Here is a 25,705-nt window from a genome sequence, read left to right as displayed (position 1 = left end):
AATGTAATACAAACTCTAAAATAAAATAAAATGAAAGTGCTTTTGTACGGAAACCTTTCTTTCATTCCTCTGGAGCAGGGGCAAATGGACAACCACCAGTGGAACAGAGTCCTCCTTCCCTGAAAGTCCAGGAAGGCGACAGCTTCACACTGAACTACAGTGACACAGACTGTGTTTCCGATTTCCTCCAGTGGTTTAAGTGGACGCTGAGGGAGGCCTCATCTCCCTGACACAAATGTGATCAAAATTGAGGGAGGAGATGAGGGGAGGATCCACAGCCAGGCTTAATAAAGGAGATCAGCACTTCTCCCTGCTTATCCCAGGTCCATGACTCCACCCTGCTCTTCTGTGCAGCAGCCCACAGTGCCCCCCACGCACCTGCACTTGCACCTAAACCTTGCAGGGTGTTCTTTAAGGGCCCTGGGACACTGACTCTAACTTTGCTGTGAGCAAAAGGAAATACAAAGGTTCTTTTTATAACTTAATGTCAATTGTTGCCAAATTTGAAGACCATGTGCAGAGGGATGGTGCTTTCAAATACTCTCTAATGTATTTTGCTTCTCAGTGTGAAGTTTACTCTGTTAAACTAGTTCAAACCTTAAGGCTTGGTATCAAAAAAGAGAGAACACTACAGAACAAAGAAAGAACAGAGTAAAATTCTTGCCTTCAAATTCCTTTGTAGACTTTCACAAAGATACAGAACATACAAAATCTTGAAAGTTGTAACCATCAAATTCTGCATTTAAAAAAATATGTATTTTGATATTCCAAAAAGATTGACTTTGAAGATCAAATACCACAATCTGAGGGAAAGTGGTAAGAAGTTCATAAAGGCAGAGTGAGAAAGGGAACTCAAGATGATGGAATATGGGGCTAGAGAACAAGTTAAGGAGTAAGACCAGAGGTTAAAACAGTGAGGCTTTTTGAAATGTACCCAGCATCCTGCTCTTTTCTAAGATCAGAACCCTGGTTGGGGGGGAGGTGAGTCACATTCAGAGTGACCATAAATGACAGAGTAGTGAGTGCAGATGGAAGCCCAGCTGATCATCATGTTTCACATCAATACCCACAAGAGAGCACCCACCTCTGAGGAAGCTCTAAATGACTATGCGGACACAGAGGATGTGGACCACCCCAAGGATGTCTGTCCTTGTCCATTTCAGTACTTGAACAATACTCCCTTAAATAGATTAGCTAAGGGGACAGAATTGAAGTTCTCCAGAAGCCCAGAAATCCAGAAGCATGAGTTTTCTCTTATCAAGACCAGTTTAGCTACTTCAGCCTGAAGAGGGTGCTGCTTGCTCCCACTTGCACAAGTTAGAAGTTACCTGTTAAAGCCTATCTCCTGTTGAAGAATCTGCTATGTTCCCAACACACACAAAAGGACTACAACAACCCTTCTCTATCTGCAGAGTCTGGGTCAGATTTCCACATTTTGGTATCAAATCCTCCATGATCTTAGAAAAACCAAGACATGCAAGAGCTTTTAGGAGCTACATTTATGATCTGCTGGCTCTGGCTGATAGAATTCACATCATCAGGAACTCAGAGGACTCAGAAGTTTCAGAGAATTGGCCTCTATTATTCACAAAAGGGATTCAAAGACAAAATAAAGTTTTAATTGACACTTTAATATTCTTTAGAAATGAGCTATCAAACAAAGAAGGAACAAAGTCCTTGCTAACATCAGGAAGTCCAGAAAGAACCAACAGGATGTACATGTAGCCACAGGAGAGGGGATTGATTAGGGGACTGGATCACACAGTCACGGAGACCAAGTCCCCTAACAGACAGATGTCTGCCACCTGGAGACCCTGAAATGGCAGGAGCGTAGCAAGGTCCAAATTCTTTTTTTTTTTTTTTTTGGTTGCAGCCATATTGTTGTTTGGCGGGCCCAGGCTGGATTCGAAACCTGCCAGCTCAGGTGTATGTGGCTGGCGCCTTAGCCTCTTGAGCCACAGGCGCCAAGCCGCAAGGTCCAAACTCAAAGGCCTGAGAACTCAGGGTACTGCCGGCATAAGTCCTGGGGTTCAGAGCCCAGAGCACCTAGAGTTCTGATGTCTAAGAACAGGAGAAAAAGAGCATGTTCCAGCTCCTAGAGAGACAAAACCCAGTTCTCCTGTCCTCTGCCTTAGTCTACCCAGACACCCAGCTGGTTGCACGGCCACATTAAGGACAGATCTTTATTGCTTACTCCTCTCAGACTCCCAAGCCAATATCTTCTGGAATCTCTCTCACAATCACAACCCAAATAATACTTTATCCATTCTGTAGACATTCCTTAACCCAGTTAAATAGACATATAAAATTAATCATCACTTCATCCAAGAAGAAAAGAATTTTATCGTCTACTATAATCATTTAAACAGTTATTCCCCCACAGGTGCAGAGTGAGAAGGATCCACACAGAATCACCCTGATGCTTTTGTTTCTGTCCTGACTGACTCGGGCTTTGTAGCCCAGGAAGACCAGCAGCCTCCTGCAGTGCTAAGGTTGGGTCCACCACTGCCCATACACAAGGTCATCAGCCAAGGGACTCAGCGACCTACCTCTGAGTCTGTGCACCCAGAAACCACCTAAATGAGCCAGGTCCCACACTCTGTATTGGAACCCCCACTCAGAGGTTAGTAAACAATCTCTATCACTTCCTCTGACCAAAGACTATGGTAAATGAATACAACGAATTGGAGAAAACCTTTTTAAGAAAATGTTTTTAAGTTTTTTGTTCACTGTATTTTCAGATAAGGAGTAAGAGTGACAAGAACACTAACCGTGAGCTGCCTGAGGTGACCAGGACTGGGGACCCTTGTGCTCTGTCGGGGAGGCCGCCCAGACAGCAGGAAATGACCAGTGATTACAGCAGCTTCTCCCACGCGGGCCACTGACTGCTGATGCGCTTCAGCCTCTGCATCTGGAAATGCTCTCCCGTGATGGCACGGCAGCAGGTGTATGGGACTCACATTTTTTTCTTCTAGTTGTCACTTTTTACAGTTTAACCAACTAACTCCAGTGGGAAATTGTGTGACAGTAGTTGCCAGATAGGGTTGCCATCCCAAGGGAGCACACTGGGATTTCTCAGACTGTCCAGGAAGGGTCCTGCTTCCAGAAAATACAGGTGTCTGTCCACCATCATCCCCATATTTACAAAATTAAATGTTCTTCGTTATACATTTTATTATCTTAAGGGTTTAATAACCTGATTATCTATGGAAGTTGGGAATTAATTGGATGATGCATACAAGATACTAAAGTTCTGACTGACTGGGCCCAAGAGTCACAAAACACTAAGATGGCAAGATGAAGCCTCAGGCTTGGGATCCTAACCAGCATTACAGGGACCTTCAGAGAAAGAAAACATCCATTCCTAGAGCCTCATGGGTGAACTCACAGCTTCAGGGGGACTGAGAGTAGGAGACGTGACAGCCCGATCATCTAGAGTTTCCTGTTGAGACTGGAGAAGAAAAAGGGGGGAATCAGAAAGTAATAGGACAGTTACCAATGTCCTGTGACTTTGCCCAGAACTCAGAAGGTGCAGCAGAAGTCTAACACTGAGCAAACACGGGGGAAATCTGTGCCCCTCATAGCAACTCAAAAAGCTGCACCGTAAGAAGTCTCTGGAGCTGAGAGCAGCTATGGCACAATGCTCACGTCACCACTCTTTCCAAATGAAAACAATAAATAAGAGCATTACAGCCACCACGGTCTACAGGGCAACTTAGCTTTGAATTTAGCCTTTTATTCTCCTTGTTTTACGGGGGAAATTTTTTACATAAAGCTGGGCCATGAAGATGGCCTTAGCTAAGACTAGATGACACAAATTCAATGGGGAGAGAAAATTAATGCAAATGAGACTAGTGGCCCCTGAATTGTGAGTTTTCACTTTTGCCCTGTCCCCTCTTCTATGAAATGGAGACTGTGGTTCCTGACCTCTCTCCTCCCGGGGAAGAGAGTGTACACGAGGACAACCGAGATGCCAGTGACGAGCTGCCAGACGTGCCACTCAGGATGTTCCCAGGTGGAGGTGATGTTGCTTGTTCTGATCCTTCCTTCACAGAGTCATTAACAGAAGAGCACAAAGGTCCGTACAGCAACACTTGCCACCAGGATTGTAGAGCTCCCTGACACAACCAGAATCAGCTATTCTTTGAGAAAAAAAAAAAGTCCTCAGCTAATTGCAGTGCAATTAGATGTCAAAATCCTGGATTCAATTTTCTTTAGACTATCTGAGTGTTATTCGCCATTATTTTAATCATTTCTCAAAATTATACAGTTACGTCAAAGAATACTATAACCAATACCTATTTTATCACAACCCAAGACTATTTTTTTCATATTGGCCTCAAGAGGGAAGGGAAGAAAGAGAGGGAGGGAGGAGAATAAAGAGAGAAAAAGACAAAGGGAGGAGAGGAGAAAAAAAAGAAGAAAGAAAGCAAAAGAAAAGAGAGAAAGAAAGAGAAGCTTATGGAGAAAATTGAGGTCATGTTAACTTGGCCTGTCTTTCCTCCACTCATCCTCCTCTCCAAATTGCATCTTTACAAAAACAATTTACCAGCTCCTGCTCTTCTTCATTTGGATCCCAGACTGAGTTACAACTCTGACATCTTTTTTATTTCACATCGTATAGCCAGTTTTATTCCAAAGACCAAAAGCACTGGTGAGCTTTCCTGAGGGAGGCCACAGCACACACCTCCCACTTCCTGTCCTGAAGCAGTGACGTCAGGACACAGCTGATAACAAGGTCCAGGGCAGAACAGGAGGCTGCTCAGCCTGCAGGAGGCAGCTGCCGGCATGACACGCCCCGGCTGGGTGTTGGCACTCGTGGTCTCCGCCTGTCTTGGTGAGGAAGCACCTACTTGTATCGGCTCTGACTAGTATCCCACAGGGCTGGAGAGTAGGAAGGAAGAGGAATAATGGCACAGGCTCTAATCCCCTCATGGGCCCAGACACTGTGGGTGAGAGAGATGGAGGATTTTGCCTGAGGTTTGGATCAAGGAGAAGAAAGGTGTGTGGGGACGGGGAGCAGCTCGTGAGTCTGTCTGTCCCTCTCTCTGACAGGACACCCAGTGAAGCCCTTTCTTTCCTCTGCCCACAGGATCCAGCGTGGCCCAGACAGTCACTCAGTCTCAACCAGAGATGTCTGTGCGGGAAGGAGACACGGTGACCCTGGACTGCACATATGACACTAGTGAAAAGTATTATGATTTGTTGTGGTACAAACAGCTTCCCAGCGGGCAGATGATTCTCATTTTCAGGCAAGCATCTGATCAGCAACAAAATGCAAGACAGAATCGGTTCTCTGCAAACTTCCAGAAAGCAGACAAATTCTTCAGTCTCACGATCTCAGACTCACAGCTGGAGGACACCACAGTGTGTTTCTGTGCTCTAGCAGAGCGCAGTTGGAGATATGAGTACTATTACAGACACAGTGAGAGAAGCCACAGGGAGAGCTTTACAAAAACCTCAGACCTCAGCATCTGTACAGAAGTGGGGAGGGAGGGAGAGTCCAGGGTTACGGAACATGCAGAGAAAATCACTGTTTTCTCCAGAAGAAGTAAAATAATGGTCCCCTCCATGTTTAAGCACCCTTGTGGAGGATTTATTTCTGTCTGTCCACTTACACTGAGTGAAGGAGAGTTTGGAATGACACTCTCACAACTGAAATAATTAAGTCCACTGAGTGGGTTCCAGAGCTTAGGTTGGAGTTATGTTTAGAATGAGTGGTGGGAGTAACCAGATCTGGGCAAGGCCAAGGGGAGGCCAAGGCCAAATTGCCCAGTCCTAACTGAGATTCCAAACTCCCCACTCCCACTATTCACTCAAAACACATCAGCTCCTGGGACAACACACCTCAGCTCAGCTCAGCACCCAAGCTTCTGCTTCTCTGGAAAAGTGGGTTAAATACCAAGCTCAGTGAAAGCATTTCTCTCACACAAGAAAGATGCCATTAGGCTATTCCTGAAATTTTGGTTTTTTGTTTCCTTGTTTTTCTTAAGAGACAAGGGGCTCCCTCTGTCTCCCAGGTTGGAGTGCAATGTAGGATCATAGCTGACTGTGGCCTCAAACTACTGGCCTCAAGCAAGCCTCTACCCTCAGGCTCTCAAGTAGCTAGGACTACAGGAAAGCAGGCCCAGCTAATTTATTTTTGATTGTTTAGAGACAGGGTCTCACTCTGTTACCCAGGCTGGTCTTGAGTTTCTGGCCTCAAGTGATCCATTTGCTTCAGCCTCCCAGCATTGTTCAGATTTTACCTTCTCCTTTACCCCTGAGGCCCAGTGAGTCACCACTACTCGCACATTCAGGCTTGTTACCAAGTTTGTACCAGCGCTTGTTTCTCCTTTGCACCCTTATTCTAGTGTCTTCAGCCAGCAACTCTCATTTCAACTCACAAATAATTATTCCCCTAGTCTCTCTGTCCTCAATTGCGCCTGCTTCAAACATTGTTTTTCACAGCCACCCAAGTGATCTTCCTATAGTAAAAATCAGATCATGTCTACCCCCACTTCCCTGAAGCACAATTTCCCAGAGAAATGGAGAAATGTGACTATTCCGAGTGTAAGTCCAGCAGAGCAGAGGCCACCTCTGTCTCTGCAGCACCGCCCATGCCTGACAGGGTGAACAGTAATGGATCATCTAGAGATGGATTAATCAGTCCTCCGCTTAGCAAGTCAACCTCATCTGTTGCCCTATCCCCATCCCCCAATCCCCATACACTCCTGTCATGTCAGAACATGAAGTTGCTTCCTGCACCTGGGCCATTGCTGGCGCTGTTCCTGCAGTGTGGGATGCCCATCTGCACCTGACCCCTCGGCTATGATGGAGGTTTACAAGCTTCCCTCCTCTGCCAGTTCTTGTCCTGACTCTTGCCCCAGTAAAACTAACCACTTTCTCCTTTTCTTAAACAAACTGAAAACCTAAGCATACCACATATTTCTAATGTAGCAAATCTAACACACTGTGCTATTTGTATGTGTTTTTCACTATCTCCCAATTAAAATGCCAACTTCTGTTATCAGGGATAGAGTTGTATTCATTTCAATAGCAACACTGCTTACAACATTCCTTAATACACAGATATAATTTTTTTAACTTTTGTGAATGAAGTTAATGAATTTATGATATTTTCATTCTTATGCATGATAAACAATGATAAATTTGTTATTTTGCCATCTCGCCCATAGTTTGTTAACTCAGGATTCTAAGCTAACTCAAATGACAGCATGGCCTGCTGAAAATTAATAGTAGTTACAATATTGTGCTGAGATAATATTAGTTCTAGCTAACCCTCACCGAATATGTTCATGTGCCGTACATTCTGATAGGTGGGTCATAGGTATGATTTCGTGTACTAGTCCCAACAAATCTACATTACAGGTACTATTATTATCCTAATAATTAGTAATTATTAAATTACTAATTTAATACTACTAATAATAAAATTATTATTATTAAAGCCCCCAAAAGTTAATTTACCTAGAATCACGCAATGTACGTGTGACCCCTATACCACTAGACTCTTTGCCTTCCCAAAGGGTGGCAAAATTCTATAGCATCTCAGTCTCATTAATGTAACAGACATGTAGCTAGAAAATAAAAAATAAATGCATGAAAACAGTACAGTACCACACATACATTTACAGTCTCTTCTCACTTTCTCTAGGGTAGTAATTGCAAGATGGGAGATATTTCATTCATCTCTCTTAATGATGTCGCCACTGTTATCCTAAGTAACCAGGACAAGTACAGTGCTGCTAGCAGGTCCTGGCAGGACCAGACGGGCCCATGTGCCACCATCTGGAGTTATTAATTCACTTACAAGGACTCTGACACAGACAAATGTAGAAGACTGGATGCCCCAAGGGCCATAGTGCTGGTCAACGACCCAGTGCACTTCAACACTTAGTAAAGTGTTGACTAGCTATTCATTTAGTTGAGAGTAGGAATGCTTTGAACATGTAACCACTTTGAAATTCGGGGAATATTTTGTAACCTTGAACCTATGTGGGAGCTCTGTTTAATGTGTGCTATGATGATTGATAACATTGCTAATGTTTGCTTTGGCTATGAGAGTATAAAAATAACAAAGGAGAACAGGAAGGCAGAGGAGCTCTCTAAGGAGATATCCTCCCTGCTTTCCAAAATCACTGTCATTTCTATCAATCAAGTGAAAATATTGATCTATCATCTGCTTCTCTAATTGGCATGAGTGACAGGTGAATGGACTCCTTATGGCAACATCGGGATGGGAGAAAGATTGAATGATTCCCAAAGACCTTCCCTAGTGATCCTGTGGCATCACTGAAGATATAAACTGGGATGTCTCCTAACAGGGAAAAGCAAAATATAAATGGTATTCCCAAAAAGACTGCAAGAAAAATAAGTGCAAGGTGACTTTTTAAGGTGTTCCAGGGAACTTGGGACAATAAAATGAATCATTTTAATAACTGCAGAACTGATGCCTGACTTTCTGTAACTGTTTCCCTTTGAACAGACAGTGGACCAGAATCCCCCAGACTCGTGTCCAGGAAAGACAGGTTTCTATTTTTAATGGCAGTTACACAAGGCTTATTGGATTTTATGCCTCAGACACAGTGCTATGAATGAACTCGTCCTTGCAATTTTCAGTATTACAGAGATAAAGCAGAAAGCAAGGGTAAAAGCCCCAAGGGTAAGAGCACATGTTTAGTCCATCCTTGCAGGTCACGGACTCAGCCACCAACTTCTGCCCCATAATCGGGGGGACCCCCTAACATCTTCAGAACTTACAAAGCCCATGAGAGGGACCACTCACTCACTTCTTCTAATCTGCACAAAATCACGTTTTACATAATCCACATCCAAGGGCTTTCTGTTTCCTGCTCTCTACATACTTTGTTAGGCAACATAAAAAGGTATCAGGCGCAATGCTTGTACACAAATAGCTTATTTTCTAACAGACAGGAGAATGTGTCTCCCACTAGATGGTAGCTATAGGACGACATCATTTTTTTCAATAAACACAAACCAAACTATGTTCTAATGAATAACTAGTTATACAGTATTTACTTATACCCATGTGTAAAGGCCAATTTATGACCAATGGTTAGAATTTGAATAAATTCTAAATTTCAGCTTTATGGAAGGAAGAACTAGGAATTAGAGGTTTCTCAAACTGAAACAGCCTGCTTCAAGGCATCAAATATTATTATCAAATATTATCAAATATTATTACAGAGAATATTCAAGGAAAGGCAGAATGTCCACTTTCTGGTGAAACTGCAGAATGGATTGAAAACTGATATGATTTTCTGCAAAGCTAAAAGTGGTAAGTTTTGCATGGGAGCAAACAGCATTAAAAAAAATGAAAGAGCTTGTAAAACACATCATGGATTAAAAAAAAAAAAAGTCACTTCCGACACTATGGAAATTGGATTTGGGACATATACTTGAAGGATGTGTAGGATTTTTAATGTGGGAGATGGCAAGAAAACACATTCCAGAGAGGATAAACTTATCAAGGGCAATGATCAAGAAATAATTAACAATGGGCGGCGCCTGTGGCTCAGTCGGTAAGGCGCCGGCCCCATATACCAAGGGTGGCGGGTTCAAACCCGGCCCCAGCCAAACTGCAACCAAAAAATAGCCGGGCGTTGTGGCGGGCACCTGTAATCTCAGCTACTCGGGAGGCTGAGGCAAGAGAATCGCTTAAGCCCAGGAGTTGGAGGTTGCTGTGAGCTGTGTGAGGCCACGGCACTCTACTGAGGGCTATAAAGTGAGACTCTGTCTCTACAAAAAAAAAAAAAAAGAAAAGAAATAATTAACAAGAATAGTTTAGGAAATTAAAAGTTTTTGAATATGAATGAAAGGGGAGTTTTTATTGGGAAGGGCTGTGAGATAAGATGAAGTGTTAACTTGAGGCACTTGTTAGTGTGAGAAGACTGCCCGTAGCCCAGCACTGACTCCCTTCCAGACAAAGAGAAAACACGGTAGGAGATAATTCATCTTTGCCATAAACAACATTAGGAAATATCTTTTTTTTATTTTGAACATATATATATATTTATAAAACTAAGAGACAAAAATATGGAATGCTTCACAAATTTGCATGTCATCCTTGCACAGAGGCCATGCTAATCACTGTATCATTCCAATTTTAGTACATGTGCTAACGAAGCAAGCACAACATTAGGAACTATCTTGAAATTGTTTTTCAAAAAGAGCCTTTAATCTAAATTTAAACTGTCAAATAACATCACTGATGTGCCTTTATAAGTACATTTCTAATTGTATTGAAAAACTGTATTTCCATAATAATTGATTCAATGGACAGATAAATTTCCTTTTCCCCGAGCAATTCTGCTATCCACCAATAGCCCATATTGCAGGAAAGGAAAAATCCCAACACTTTCCCAAATTTATTGCACGTTTATGATCAGTTTCCAGCATGGATTTTATTTGGGGACAGGGGGACAATAACAGTTTCTCTGCACTCATGAACCACATAAAGGACAAACTTTCATATCACATAACACAGACCAAATAAAACAGAGCTCCATCCTTCTCTGTTTTACACTTTGTTCTCTTCCTAGTCTGGCTGCAGAAGCCGCCTTTGGGTGATTTCCATTCAAAATAGCTCCTGAATGGATGTGAGATTTTACTTAGCCCAGGCACTTTACAGGCCTGGTTTTGACATGTTCCATATTCTTCCCTACTCATCAGGGTACTGAGTTGCCATAAAGATAAACCAGGCACACAGTCCTTAGACATTAGGGTTAATTTCTAACTTACCCTCCTGTGTCTTTCTTGGACCATCACAAACACACCTGGTATCTAATTTGGTTTACTCTTAGAAAAGCTTGGTGTGATGTACATCAAGTAAAGTGGTTCTTCAGGCAGCCATATGCTAAACTTCCAGAGATCTTGGAGTTCCATTTTTCCATTAATTCGTGCAGGATTTTAGAATCAAGCAAGCAATTTAAAAGTAGACGTCAACATTATAGTAAAACTAATTCTGTCTTTTGCTGTTATTTCTGCATCACTCAAAGAGAAAAGTATTCTTTAAAATTAAAAACTGAGAACAATGAAGAAGAGAAATGTAATTGACTGAGGAAGAAAGGCTTTTGTTTGGAAACTTCTGGGGAAACTTTGCACCTTTCCTTTGCATCAAATATCTATCCAGAATGGATCGTCTAGAAAAGCAATCCCTGGATTTAGAATCATCCCACTCTCCCTGTTTCTACCAGGAAAAGGTTTTCTTGCTCCAGTAGTGCTATAGACTCTTGTTGGCTCTTGACTGGGTAGAAGGGACAAAGAACAATTTGGGAGAAAGGGAGAAGGAGGAGCGGATCCATGCACAGAGAAAATTTGTCACAAAGGACACATTCAACGTTGGCTTTATTTAATCTATCATATAATCAAATTTGAAAGAGTTACTTTCAGATTCACGGCATCTCAAAGCTGTAAATTATTGTAGGAAAGAAGTTAAACACAAAGAAGCAAGCGACACGTGAGTACAGCTGCTTGGCAGGCAGAGCCGCCTCAGAGGACACGTGCGGTTTTCTTGTTTCTTTCTGACCAGTCGAGCTGCCGCATCTTAGTCACGCGTAACTTCAGGGGCATCTCATTCACATCTTCAGCTAAGAGACGCAGGAAGGCAGTACTGAGCTATGAAGAAAGACAGATTTCCGAGAGCATTAGAGACTGTAAATTTACTTCTGCCTGAAGCTACAAACGTCCAAATAGTCTCTTTGGAGATCAAGGCAGCATGAGGTGAGATTATGTCATTTATAACCAATAGCTCCATTCATTATTATAGCCAAAACAAAAGGGGTATACTTTTGATTATATTCTACTTTATGAGCTGAATTTATGGTGCATAAATGCATTTTTTAGTCAAAATACACAGAAGAATGGAAAGGCAGATAATCATTGCTCTGCTTTATAATGGAAAATAAAAACCATATTAATTCTATGCTTGTTTCATATATTCTGGATTGGAAAATTTTCAAAAAAGCTAAAAATTCATAATCTCTCACATAAATTTAGGAACTCATTATTTTTACTCATGTCTAGATTTATTTTATTTTTGTTTCCATTTTTTTATTTTTACTTTATTGTTTCACATTTTTGTACACTATTACATCATATGGTAGGAACAATTTTATGTTCTTTTATTACTAAAAATTCTTGGCATTTATAGTTTGAATTGATTATCCACACCAGGGATATACCATACTTAATTTTATAATGTGCCTGGTTTCACACACTTTAATTATTTCCAATTTTTTTTTTGTTTGTTTGTTTTTTGAGGCAGAGCCTGTTGCCCTGGGTAGAGTGCCGTGGCATCACAGCTCACAGCAACCTCCAACTCCTGGGCTCAAGTGATTCTCCTGCCCCCCACCTCCCAAGTAGCTCGGACTACAGGCGCCCACCACAATGCCTGGCTATTTTTTGGTTGTAGTTGTCATTGTAATTTGGCAGGCTCAGGCTGGATTCAAACCCGCCAGCTCAGGTGTATGTGGCTGGCACCTTAGCCACTTGAGCCACAGGCACCAAGCCAATTATTTCCAATTTTTAATAAACAGCATTTATGATAAATATCTTTAAACATAAATTTTAATTCCAATTTATCCTCATTTGATTAAGATAGCATTTGGGATTCAATAGGTAAAACAGTTTACAGCCTTTTTGTTCCTTATCTGACTTACTAACACAGTTCCTTTAAAAGGTTTTCCAAATTCACTATATTCCTTAACTCCTCCCTTACTTGAACCCTGTCCAAGCAGATTTTTATCCCTACTGTTCCCCTGGAATCACTCTGCTAAGGTCACCAATGACTTGCACAGCCACAAAACCAATGGCCTATTACCATTCCTTATCTTATTGAATCTCTCAGAATAGTTTGACGTTATGACTGTTTTCTACCAGAAACTAGGGATACTATCCCTTCCAGGTTTGCCTTCACCCTCCCAGTCCACTCCTCCTCACTCTCCTTTTCTAGCTCATCCTCTTGCTGACCTCTTGATGTTGCATATCTCAGGGCTTAGTCCTCACACAGATACTCTCAACCTTCTCTCTCTAAGTGATCTCATCCAGGAACATGGCTTTCATTACCACCTATGCATTGATGATTCCCAATCATTCACCTTCATCCCAGCCCTCTCCACTGAAATCCAGGCTTATACATACTATAGCCAATGCAACATCTGCTCTGTATGTCTAACTGGCATCTAAAGTTCAGCATATCTAAAACATAATGCCTGATTCCATATCAGGCCCTCTCACACTCTTCCCCATTTCGAGAAAATGGTGATATCACTCACCTAGTTACCACAGCCCAAAATTTTGGAATCTACATTAACTTTTGGTTTTTTCTCACACTCCATGTTGTCAACAACCTAGTCCCACTAGATTTATTTTCTATCAAAAAAACTCTGACTCTATTTTTCAACTCAATATCGGTTACGTGATGGTGTCCAGTGACAACCACTCATTTCATAATCCTAATTCTAAGGTGGATAAAGGAATGAACCTGGCATAGAGGCTGTGCTAAATGAAATACATCTTTTTCTTGCAATATATTTTGCCTTTGCTATTGGGGACTTCCCCTCAGAAGCTAGAGCTAAGTAATTGTCTTTTTATTTGGTACCTTGGACATTTTTTAGCACTGAGAGAAAGGCACAATTCAGGAGGGTTGAGATGTGTACTTTTTCTTGAGTGGGATGCGAAGGTGGGATGAAGTAGTGGTATGAAAGGGTGATGATGGAAAGAGAAATGGGAAAAAAGCAGCAGCAGCATGACATCTGAGCCTCTAGCATGTTCTAGAGCAGACCAGTTTTAGGAAAGTCTTCATACACTTTCAAGAGTACATGACCACAGTCAGTATGAAGAGTACTGGTTTCAAACTGAACCCAAACACACTCACATTTGACACCGGCAAACTGATATCTAGAAGGAATATAAGTTATTCCAACATATTCACTCAAAAGTCATCTCCCCTCACACTGATCTGAGATGTCGTTTTTATCATATATTACATGTTCATATACAGCTGGGCCTAATTACTGATTTGCTATCCTTTTAATTGACCTGTCTACCTAGTCTTAATTTTTCACTTAGGAATTTTCTTTCCTTACTCTTCTTTTCACTGTTCTGCAGTAGTAAATGTGCTCTCTTCTTACACACTTTCTGTTAACTGTTTCTTGTTTTGACATAAGAATTACATCAATTCTTTTTTTTTTTTTTCCAGTTTGGCCGGGGCCGGACTCAAACCCACCACCTTCAGTATATCGGGCCTGCACCCTACCCACTGAGCCACAGGCTCCGCCCTTTTTTTCTTTTCATCAATTCTTTTTTTAAAGTTGTTTATATTATCCCCAGTCTTTTGGTTATTATGGTGTTTGATTTCTTTTAGGTGTTCTGTTATACAATCATCTCCTCTGCAAACTTGCAGATGATATTTTTACCTCTTTCTTTCCAATTCTTATGCTTCTAATTATTTTCATCTGGGCTGAGGGAGCACTGCTTATCAATCACACACAAGGTTGAGCAGCGGCAGAGGTGACGGGGCTCTTCATCCTCCTCCTGCTTTAGTAGGAAATCTTCTTCTGCTTCCCCATTAGTCGGTGCTGGTGTGGGGTTGTGACATAAGCACTTTTATGTTAAATAATTACTAATTAATTTCTGTTTGTGATGATTTGTGTCTGTCTTCATTTTTTTTTGGCCGGGGCTGGGTTTGAACCTGCCACTCCCGGTATATGGCAGGTATAGGCCGACGCCCTACTCCTTGAGCCACAGGCACCGCCTTTGTGATTTTTTTAACATGAATGCGTGTTACATTTTGTCAAATGCCTTTCCTGCATCAAGAGAGATAATCATGTGATTTTTCTTCTTAGCTCCTGTGTCAGTTTTTAAGCTCCTGACTGGAAGCTGCAAACACGTTGCTCTCAATGCTTTGTTCCCATAGGTGAAAGTGCTGTGCCCATTAAGCACTCCCCTTCGAGTTAATTAAGTTTTAGGTGTGTTTTTCTCATCTGCCCAACTGTCCAGGTAACATATTCCATTGTGTACACTTTCTTCAGGGTCTCACGTTGTTAAGTTGAATGAACATTTTGAGGTAACAGCACTCCCCAGTTATTGTTTACCTGCCACCACCTCTGCTTATCATTGCTCAGCAAAATCTTTAATCATCTTCAACTAGACATATGCCTACCATACTTACCTAGAATGTTGAAAGCACCATACTGGAGATAGGACAGGAGAAAAGTCTAAGGGAAACATTCATTTAAATGTTACTTCTTGCAAGCAACTGGTTTAGCTCCTGCTACTCTTCTCCAGACTAAAATTCCCTTCTTGGAGAACATTCTTGGTATCCTTATCAATAGACAGAAATATGTTTAAAAAATAACAAAAAAACTAGGAACTTGTCTAGCATTTCTGTGGTTTCAGACTTAATGTGATTTGGGGATTCTCTGATAGGGAAAAAGAATAATCATAGGGATATTTGCAGCTGTCACCACCCTGCCATCACTGTGTAACACCAGGGCCCTCCTCTCACTTGCCAATTTCTAATCAAAGGACAAGATGGTTAAGTGAGAAGGACTTTACACCATGGCTCATATAGAGCAGACTGCCCACAAATTCACCCATGGGAAAGCATCCAGGAAGCAACTGGCTATAAAAGCCACTTGCAAGAGCCCATCCTCTATTAGAGGTGCAAAGAAACCTTAACACTACAGGCATGATACCATGATACTCTGAATTAGACGTTATCACAAGTCCACTGAACTTCTGATTCAGAAACTTTCTTTCTAGCTTCGGGTGGGGAAATTGTTCAGAACTTCAAGACACATATGCACTTCCAGAGTCCAGCTATTGGTGCTTTCCATGAGGCAAGAGAGGCCTATCTGGTTGGCCTTTCTAGATGTCACCAACCTGTGTGCTCTCTATACCAAACATGGAACAATTATGCCAGAACACATCCAGCTAACATGTTGCCTACATGGTGAACATGCTTAAGAATCCATGATGGGAAAACATTTCATTACCCAAAAAATTCTTCCCGCTATTGGTAATTTTGAAAGTTAGATTTTTTTTCTGTAGGGTCAAACGATACCTCAGTACATGGTTACAAGTGGAAAACTAGAGCATAGAAATCAGGTATTGACAGTTGTTCCATTTTCATTTGTACGTGAATTTCTGATATCAATGCAGGGATGTGAAGCATTAATGCATGTCAAAAGGTTTTAGTGAACAAATTTCAGAACTTCAATTTCACAACAATTATAAATGAATGTGTTAAATTTTTCTGGACAATGTCAGCATTTCAATTGTAACGTAAAGTAAATTTCTTGTTGACAGCATTTAAATGCTGTTAGTAGCATTTTTATTAGACAGTAGATTCCATCCATTCACTTACGATTTGTCCTACATGCAAGTACTTGCTGTTAATGTGGTCTGTCGTCTGTGCTTTTCTTATACATTTGCTTTTAAAATACATTAAATTTAAAAAATAATAGTAACATAAGATTTCCAGGAAAGTGCACCAATTTACAGACAGCCAGATTCTCCAGTGACTATTCCACGTGTCTGCTGTTTTCTTCTCAGACAGAAAAGTGAGGACAGGGGCAGGGAGTGTCCACTCTTACCCAGACCCTGCGTCTCCAAGAAGAAAGCTGTGTCCAGTCGGAGGGACAGTAACACTGCACCTAGAAGTACTTAGGGGAATGCCAAGAGAATTAAACTCTCCCTGTTTTACATAATTCCATACATGAAGAAAAATGGAAGAGTAATATTCACAATTAACCTTTACTTTCCACAGATTCTCAGCATGGAGGCTCAGCCACATACCTCAAGATCACAGTAAGAAGCAAAGGGAGAAAAGAATGGAGAAAAATTTTCCAGGGCCAGGACTTTATCCAGGAAACGTATCTGAGAAGATGTGGGCAAGTGGTAGGCACCTAGAATCAGCAGGGTGAGAACCGGAGGCAAAATATAGGAGAGAGCTTTCTTCCCCAGCCTCTCCTTATCTTCAGTCCCTCATCATTGCTACAAATACCAGAAACCCTAAAACAAAGTTTCAGAAAACTAATATGTAAACACAAGGAATTGCCAAAATCTACATGGGAGCCCAGATCTAAATATAAGAAGCACTTAGATGTTTGCAGAGCACTAGCATGTTCACAGTTAGCCAGATACCAAGCTGCTTTCTCACATCTGAAAACATATAAAAAGAAAGATAGTATATTTTCCGTTTTATTTTTAGAGAGAATCTGAGGGAAAAATCTAACTCTTTTAACTAATTTAACACTGTTCAGAATGATAAATATTTTGAAGCTATGGTAGGGAAAGAATCAGGTCTTCTCTCACCCTGTTTCTACCTTCAAATGTCCTACAGTCTCAGGGAAGGACCTGCACAGATTTCCATTAAAGCTGAAGAGAGGGAAGTTTGGGGGGGGTGGGGGGGAGTGGGGGGGTTCGTCATGGTTTGGGATATTCAGAGTTATCACCGGAGAATGATGAATGTTTTAATGCTAGGTTAGTTTTCTTATGGTCTTGTTTGCTGTTTGCCTCTTTGCTTGATCTGTCTACTCTTAATTTAACATAACGAATTACTTTGTGTAAAGACAGAAACGAAAATAAATCACAATAAAAGAGTTCAGACCACAAGGGGGCAGTGTTCCCATTGATAAAGGACATGGCAGGAAACTAGAACCTGGTGAATGGAGCAGTGGGAGGGAGGACGTTCAAGGATGTGTTTAATGTGACAGTGACATTTTGATTGGCTGTAAAAATAGAATGAAGATTCCCGTGGGGCTTCCAAACCAAAAGAGCCAAAAGAACCCAGGAGAGTGAACTAGTCCCATTGAACATGGTCAGTTCCAGGCCTCACTCGAGGAAGAAAAAGAATGGACAGCGCCCTGAGTGCTTCCCTGATGCTCCTGTGTGTGCAGCTGACCTGGGCTGGGGTGGGGTGGGGAGGAGAGAAGAGGGGAGAAAAGGCACAAGCAACAAGGGAAAGTGGGGGCAGCCCTGGCCCTGAAACCTAACAGGATCCCAGGGACAAAATGGGGTCTCTAAGGAATGTAAAACTGATAAGGAAAATTCTAAAACAAAAGTAAACAGTTTCTGCATGGAAATCTTTCATTCCTCTGGAGCAGGGGCAAATGCACAGCCACCAAGGGGACAGAGTCCTCCTTCCCTGAAAGTCCAGGAAGGCGACAGCTTCACACTGAACTGCAGTGACGCAGACAGCGCTTCTGATCCCCACCCCCATGTGGTTTAGGTGGGACCCTGAGGGAGGCCTCATCTCCCTGATACAAATGCCATCAAATGTGAGGGAAGAGATCAGGGGAGGATCCACAGCCAGGCTTAATAAAGGAGATCAGCACTTCTCCCTGCTCATCCAGGAGTCAAAGCTCCAGGACTCCACCCTATAGCAGCCCACAGCGCCCCCCAGGCACCTGCACCTGCACCTAAACCTTGCTGGAGGTTTATAAGGGGCCTGGGACAATTCTTCTAAGTTTGCTGTGAGCAAAAAGAAATATGAGGGCCCTTTTTATAACGTAATGTCAAACACTTCCAAGTTTGAAGACCATGTGCACAGGGATGGTGCTTTCAGATACTCCCTAATGTATTTAGTTTCTCCGTGTGAAGCACTTATGCTCTTAAAATTAGTGCAAGACTTGAGGCTTGATATCAAAAAGAACACTAAAGGACGATGGAAGAACAGAGTAAAATTCTTGCCTTTGAGCTCCTTTGTAGTCTCTTGAAAACATACAGAAAATACAAAATCTTTTTGGTTTTTTTTCTTTTTTTTGAAGAGTTTCACTTTGACACCCTTGGTAGAGTGTCACAGAATCATAGCTCACAGCAACCTCAAACTCTTGGGCTCAAATAGTGCTCTTGCCTCAGCCTCTCAAATAGCTGGGACTACAGTTTTCCATCACAACGTCTGACTATTTTTAGAGACAGGGTCTCACTCTTGCTCAGGCTGGTCTTGAACTCCTGAGCTCAAGCAATCCACCTGCCTTGGCCTCCCAGAGTGATAGGATTACAGTTGTGAGCCACTGTGCTCAGCATGAAAATACAAAATCTTGAAAGCCATGACCATCAAGTTTAAAATACGTATTTTGATATCCTAAAAACATTGACTTAGAAGATCAAGTACCAAAATCAGAGGTAGAACCCTGAGCAGGTGGGACAGGAGGAGGGCAAGTCACATTGAGAGTGACCATAAATGATGGAGCAATTAGTGCAGGAAGCCTAGCTGATCATAGTGTTTCACGTCAACACCCACAAGAGAGCGCCCACGACCAAGGAAGCACTAAACGACCGTGTGGACCCAGATGATTTTAGCCAGCCAAAGGAAATTTGTTCCTGTCCATTTCAGGACTTGAACAATACACCTTTGAATGGATTAGCCAAGAGGACAGAAATGAGGTTCTCCAGAAGCCCAGAAGCTTCTCACCAAGACTAATTTAGCTACTTCTCCTGCCAAATATCCATCCTGTCCACAGTAGTCCATGAACCTTCAATACAGAATCATCCCACAGGGAGACCAACCACTGACTTCCTGGGGTATTGGTAACACTGGACCCCTTCCACCCTGGAGGTTTCAGAAATTTTTTTATTATTAATATATGTTCTGGGTCTGAGTTTTTCTTCCTGGCACAGGGCCACATGTAGCCACACGAGGGCTCAGAATGTCTAATTGACTATTATGATATTCAAACAATCTCACATTCTTTTTCATCCACAGACCCACTTTATAGCCAAGGGGGTGTAACTATGGGCACATGTCTGTTGGCTACATATATAGCATTAGACACAGACTACTAGCCAAACAGAACTTAGAGTGACCACATAAGGGCTCAGGTACAGCACTAGGTGAGGTAGGGCACTCTGAGAAATTGAAAGGTTATTTTTCAAGATAATGCTGTGTCGCTGTTGTATAAAACACACAGACTCGGACACCAAGGGGTGGAAGTAGGACTATCTGCCATCAACTCCCACATTCAATGGTCCACCTAAGGCTTCCTGTTCTCACGACTGTACAGGTTCTGCTCAACTAGTAGTCCTGCTGCCCTTTGAGGGAAAAAGGTAGTAAGAGGCTTCTACTAGGGAAACAGAAAAGGTTTTGCCAAACCTAAAGTTATACACATTGCCTGGATATTTGGGGATCCTCCTGCTAATAGACCAGAAGGCCAAGAAAGGAGTTAGTACACTGGCAGGGAAAATTGATCCTGACTACCATGTTACTGCCTAGTGAGAGCTGAGCAATGTGTCTAAACGCAGAGGTTTCCCTGACATGATTTTCAGCACTTTTATGTCATGATTATGGTAAACAAGCAATTGCAGCAACTATGGCCTGCTAGAGCAGAATAGCCAGGGGCTTAGATGCCTCAGGGGTGAAGGGCTCCAGAAGGTTACCTCCCTGAGAAAGAAATCTAGCCCAGTGGAAGTGTTAGCCAGAGGGGAAGAGAATCGGGAATGAATGGAAGATAATAAATATGAAATACAGCAGAGAATCCACTACAGCAAATGGAACTTGTCCCAATAACCCTCCCAGTGTCTTTTTTTTTTTTAAGCACTAGTTAACTGAGTAGATTTAACAGAGCACAGGTGGATCTGAGCAGGGCAATGAATGAGCTGAACAGATGCTGGCGATGCCCCACCTTCACTCCCTTGGCAGTCACCTCAACACTCTGAACACTGCTTTCTGAAAATCCCAGCAGCTCTGCAGACTGCTTTCTGGCCATGGGAGCAAGGCAGACGGTGTGCAGAGCAAGACAGAAATGCCAAAGGGTTCGTTGCCCCAAACAGTCCTTGATCAGGGATGGAGAATGAGGCTACAGATGACTACTCCAGCTTCTTCAAGCCTTATTAGGGCGGACTCCAAAGGGTGTGCTATAAGCACAGTTAGGCACCCCATGGTCTGCTTTTAATTCTCTCTGAATTTAGCCAGTGCCCTTTCAACCATAAGATTGTATTTTCTTTTCATCTGCAGATATTTGAGAAATTATAAAAGTGTAAAAGATTGAGTGTATTAATAGCTATATTCATACCACCCATAATGAAGTATCCTTATTTTATCAGATTTGCTTTGTCATTTTTATTTTTTAAAGAAGGAAGAAATGAAAAATCACAGAGTTCGTCACTGTTGTGAATGAGATCCATCACTTTCTCCGACCTTTCCCCCTCCTGTCCAAGATTAGGTTTTATCAAGAATAAACTTGCCAGCTCCATTTCCTCTTTACTATTGTCCTAGACTAAACGAATGCAGAAAAACTTTTACACTTTCATTGGAAATTATAACCAAGGCCTATTTTCTGAAATAAAGACTAAAGACATTAAAAACCTTTCCTCACTGAAACATGATCATCGCCTCACCTGTCACAGCATATCCTGCTTTGAAGGAGACTTGTCACCAAGCACAGAGGAGAACCCAGATCACAGCAGGGGACTTTTCACCCTGCAGGGGAACGCTGTCAGCATGACACCTGCTAGCTGGCTGTGGGCCGTGGTGTTCCCCACTTTTCTTGGTAAGGAAGGTGCAGGCCTTATTATAATGGCATCTAATGGGGCTGTGAGTAAGAGGAAGGATGCACGGAACAGAACTGCCCTGTCTCTGAGAGCCCAGCCACCTGGACATAGAAAGCAGATATGTGCTGCCTGAGGCTTGAGTGGAAAAGAAAGGCGTGGGGATGGGAGCCAGCTTGTGACTCTGTCTGTCCCTCTCTGTAACAGAACACCCCAGTGAAGAAGCCTTTTCTCTCCTCTTTCCACAGGATCCATTGTGGCCCAGACAGTCACTCAGTCTCAACCAGAGATGTCTGTACAGGAGGCAGAGACGGCGACCCTGGATTGCACATATGACACCAGTAACAGTGATTATTATTTGTTCTGGTACAAACAGCCTCCCAGCGGGCAGATGATTCTCATCATTCGCCAGGAAGCTTATAAGCAAGAGAATGCAACAGAGAACCGATTCTCTGGGAACTTCCAGAAAGCAGCCAAATCCTTCAGTCTCACGATCTCAGACTCACAGCTGGGAGACGCCGCAGTGTATTTCTGTGCTTTCATGAAAGGCACAGTGGGACAAGCAGCAGGGAGAGGCTTACAGAAACCTCAGACCTCAGTGTCTGAGAAGGGGCAGGGCTGGGCGGGGCTGGAGTAACAGGTCTAGAAAAATCACCAACTTCTCTTGGGAGTAAAAGCTCCACCTCTCTGACTACAAGAAACAAGGAGGGATGGATGTTGCGAGCTTCCCTTCTTGGGATCACAGTAAAGATAATGACACATTCAGGGATTCCCAGTTCTAAAGAGTGCCTTCGTGGTGCCATTGTACTTGAGCCTCAGAGCTTTGTGTGGTACAGTAATAGGTCAGACTTTCTAAGCATTTTCTCTGTCCAGAAAAATCTTTATAATTTGCCTCCAGGAATCATGATCTTTTCCATTTTTGTCATTGTTGATTGTTCTTTCAATTGTCCATCTAATCCAAAACCTCATGTCCTCAACGTATCCATTTAGAAGACAACAGGTGAGACAGAGTTGACCGGGTGCACCATAAAATTGAAAGATGACCTAGGTCCATGGTACTAGGAGAGAGGGCCTAAGAGAATGATGGCACAGCCTGGGAAAGGCTCTGCTGTGGAGCCAGCTCAGGGTCACACCACTGTGGATGGAATGCTGACTCCTCCAGAAGCAATAAAATTTACTAAACCACGGACTGATACACGGTGCTGTGGCAGGAGTCTAGAAATAAGAAATGGAAGTGAATACACTCTTCTCATATCACTCCCTATAACTCATTTTCAGAATTTGTGTTTCCCTTTCTAAAAGGCTCTGCAAGGATGTTTCCACCAGAGGATGCAGTAACCTGCAGATGTCACTGCCACCAAAGTCACTTTGAACTCCTGTATCAGTGGTCGAGCAGAGAAAGAGAGAGTGATTAGAATGGGAGGCAATTGGCCCTGGTTATAATAAAGCACCAGGTTGTTATACCACGATGAGGATGTGGAGGAATTGCATGGAACTTAAATGTTTCACCTTGGTGTCTCCAGATTTTTTCATGCCTGATAAAAGAAGTTAGTGGAAGTTGTCATAACAAGGTCTGAAAAGGCAAAGTGACCAAGAATTGAGACCCTCAGAAACAAAGGCCTGGAGAGCTGAAGGTCATGTCATGCAACCTTCCTGTATTAACTGTTTCACAGAGATGACCGCCACCCCAACACCGCTAGACACTGTGGCTACAATTGTGGGGAAGCTCATATCTGAGCAGCGCAGAGAGAGCACTGTGACTGGGATCACAGGTGCCGTCGTCCAGCTAAATGTCTATTTCCGATGTTAGCCAAGGCTGTGGTAGACAATTCTGGGGGATCTCATGCTCGCTTCAAGCAAGTAACACCCCACATTAAGCACACACTGTGTAAGTTATTCTTTTTCCTACCCCAGGGCATCCTCTAACCCTCAGCCTACGCGCAAGCACAGTAGGCTCCACTCTAGGGAATCACCACCTCGGCTGCCAAACACCAAACAATGGAAAAAGGAAGCTGGTGGATAAAGGCACTAGCTGTGTTCTGCAAGTCCATGTTTCTGAGAAGCATCCTGTATGCTTCTTGGGAGATTCTGGTAAAATCAAGCCCCAGCATTGCTCCATTTTCTCACTCCTGTTTCCTAATAGCATGTCCTAAATAAACTACTGTCACCTGAGTCCTTGCTTCAGGATTTATTTGCGGAAGAAACCCAAACTAATCCAGAGATCCTTGAAATATTTAATACAGAAAGAACAGAGGATAGTTCAGGTGAACCTACCCGGGGTGACTGCAAATAAGGGCAGGTGAGAACTTGAGTGACTAATTGGAAGGAAGAGTGATGAGGTGGATCACATGTGCTAAACTTCAATCTCTGCAGATGTGCGGTCACATCGTTTCACTACTCAAAAACTTTACTTACCAAGTCCAAACGCTTTTGACTCTCTCTCACTGACCTCTCCCCAAATCTACTCACCCACCGTTATCTAAATTTCATTACTAATTCTTCCCCAAATGTGCCTCTCTTCCAGTTAGCTTGTTTTCCTCACTGGCCCTTAGGCACCTCAAGCTCCCTGATAGCTCTAACATTCCTTTTGGGCTTGTTCCACACACCTACATTTCCCTTCCATGTATATTTCAGGCTGTTGATACCATATTAATCCTGTTAAGGCCACTGCACAGCTCCTTTCCCTCCAACAGTTCTTCTCTAATAGTCAAAAAATCCCCAGTTCCTTCTCCTCTGATGTCATCCAAGAACTGGATCTGGGCCACACAGCCCGACTCACAGTGACACACCTTCTTGTGGCTTTTGCTGTTGTTTCAAGCAAACAGCATGGACTCCATGTGTCCCTGCAGCATCCTCACTGCTCTCGGACGGTGTTAGGCACACACTGAGAGCTGGTAAAACCCTAAGATTATGCTGAAAATTAGTATTATGATCACCCCGTATCCCTGAAAGACTATCAAAAGGAAGAAAGACATTCTTTGAAAAGGTAAAGCAGTGGTAAGGGAAGGATAGGATATATTTTAAATATCAAGGCCTTTTGGTTTAGTATAAATACTAATCATATAAAGTAATATGAACAAATTACCTCCAGAAAAAATTTCTTTTTTCCTTTTTTTAATTTGAGATTAATATGAGGGTACAATCTGGTTTGTTGTTTACATGTGTTATGTGAGTCCAAGTTGTCCTTGAGCCCTTCACCCAGGAGGTGTGTCATATACCTGACATTGTGCCCATTAGGTGAGAGCTTACCAGTCTCCTTCCTTCCTCCCCTCCCCCACCATATCCTTCCTCTCCATTTGAGTTTGATTCAGTTTTTCTGTCCTGTAAGCCTGTAGTTGTTCACCTACTGGCTTCATATTAGTATTGAATACATTGCATACTTGCTTTTCCATACTTGGGAAACTTTACTAAGGATAATGTTCTTCAACTTCATCCAAAAAAATATGAAAGATGCAAAGTCTCCATCTTCTTTATGACTAAATACTATTCCATGGTATGCATATACCACATTTTATTAATCCATTCTTCGTTGATGGGCACTTGGGTTGGTTCCACATCTTCGCAATTATGAATTAAGCTACAATAAACATTCTAGTGCAAATATCCTTATGGTAACATGTTTTCTTTTCTTCTGGGTAGATACCTAGTAAACAGATTGTGGATCTTGACTAAACTGAGTTCTTTACAAGTAAAGGAAGAAATCACAGAAGTTGCCTCAGGAATTATTTCTTCAACCTGAAGAGACCACTGCTTGCTCCCACTGACACAAGTCAGAAGTTATCTGCTAAAGCCTATCTCATGTTGAAGAATCTGCTTTGTTCTTAATACAAACAAAAGGCCCAGAACAATGCTCCTTTATCTACAGAGGTCAGATTTCCACATTTTAGAATAAAACACTCGATTTTAGAAAAACCAAGGTATGGAAGAGCTTTTAGGAGCCACACTTCTGATCTGTGGGTTCCACTGACAGAACTCACATGATCAAGAACCCAGAGGACCCAGAAGGTTCTGGGAACTGGTCTCTATCATTCATAGAAAAGATTGAAAGAAAAAAATAAATTTGTAATTGACACCTTAATATTTTTTAAGAAAATAAGCTATCAAATGAAGAAAGAAGAAAGTCCTTCCTAACATCAGGAAGTCCAGAGATACAGAACCAACAGGATGTAAATGTAGCTACAGGAGAGGG

At 42.3% G+C, this 25,705-nt stretch overlaps 1 non-coding gene and 1 gene segment (V, D, J or C); one reads left to right on the top strand and one right to left on the bottom strand.

Moving 5' to 3' along the window:
* LOC128587405 (T cell receptor alpha variable 8-3-like) overlaps positions 1-25,705 on the top strand; it is a 624,669-nt gene that overhangs the window by 396,541 nt on the left and 202,423 nt on the right.
* LOC128589388 (U6 spliceosomal RNA) lies at positions 10,054-10,157 on the bottom strand. The gene has a single exon (XR_008380980.1). It is a non-coding gene; the product is annotated as a U6 spliceosomal RNA (small nuclear RNA).

Source organism: Nycticebus coucang, chromosome 6 (assembly GCF_027406575.1).
Source record: "Nycticebus coucang isolate mNycCou1 chromosome 6, mNycCou1.pri, whole genome shotgun sequence".
Classification (NCBI taxonomy): Eukaryota; Metazoa; Chordata; class Mammalia; order Primates; family Lorisidae; genus Nycticebus; species Nycticebus coucang.
Note: the sequence above shows the minus strand (reverse complement) of the source record. Positions and strands in the feature narration are given on the sequence as shown.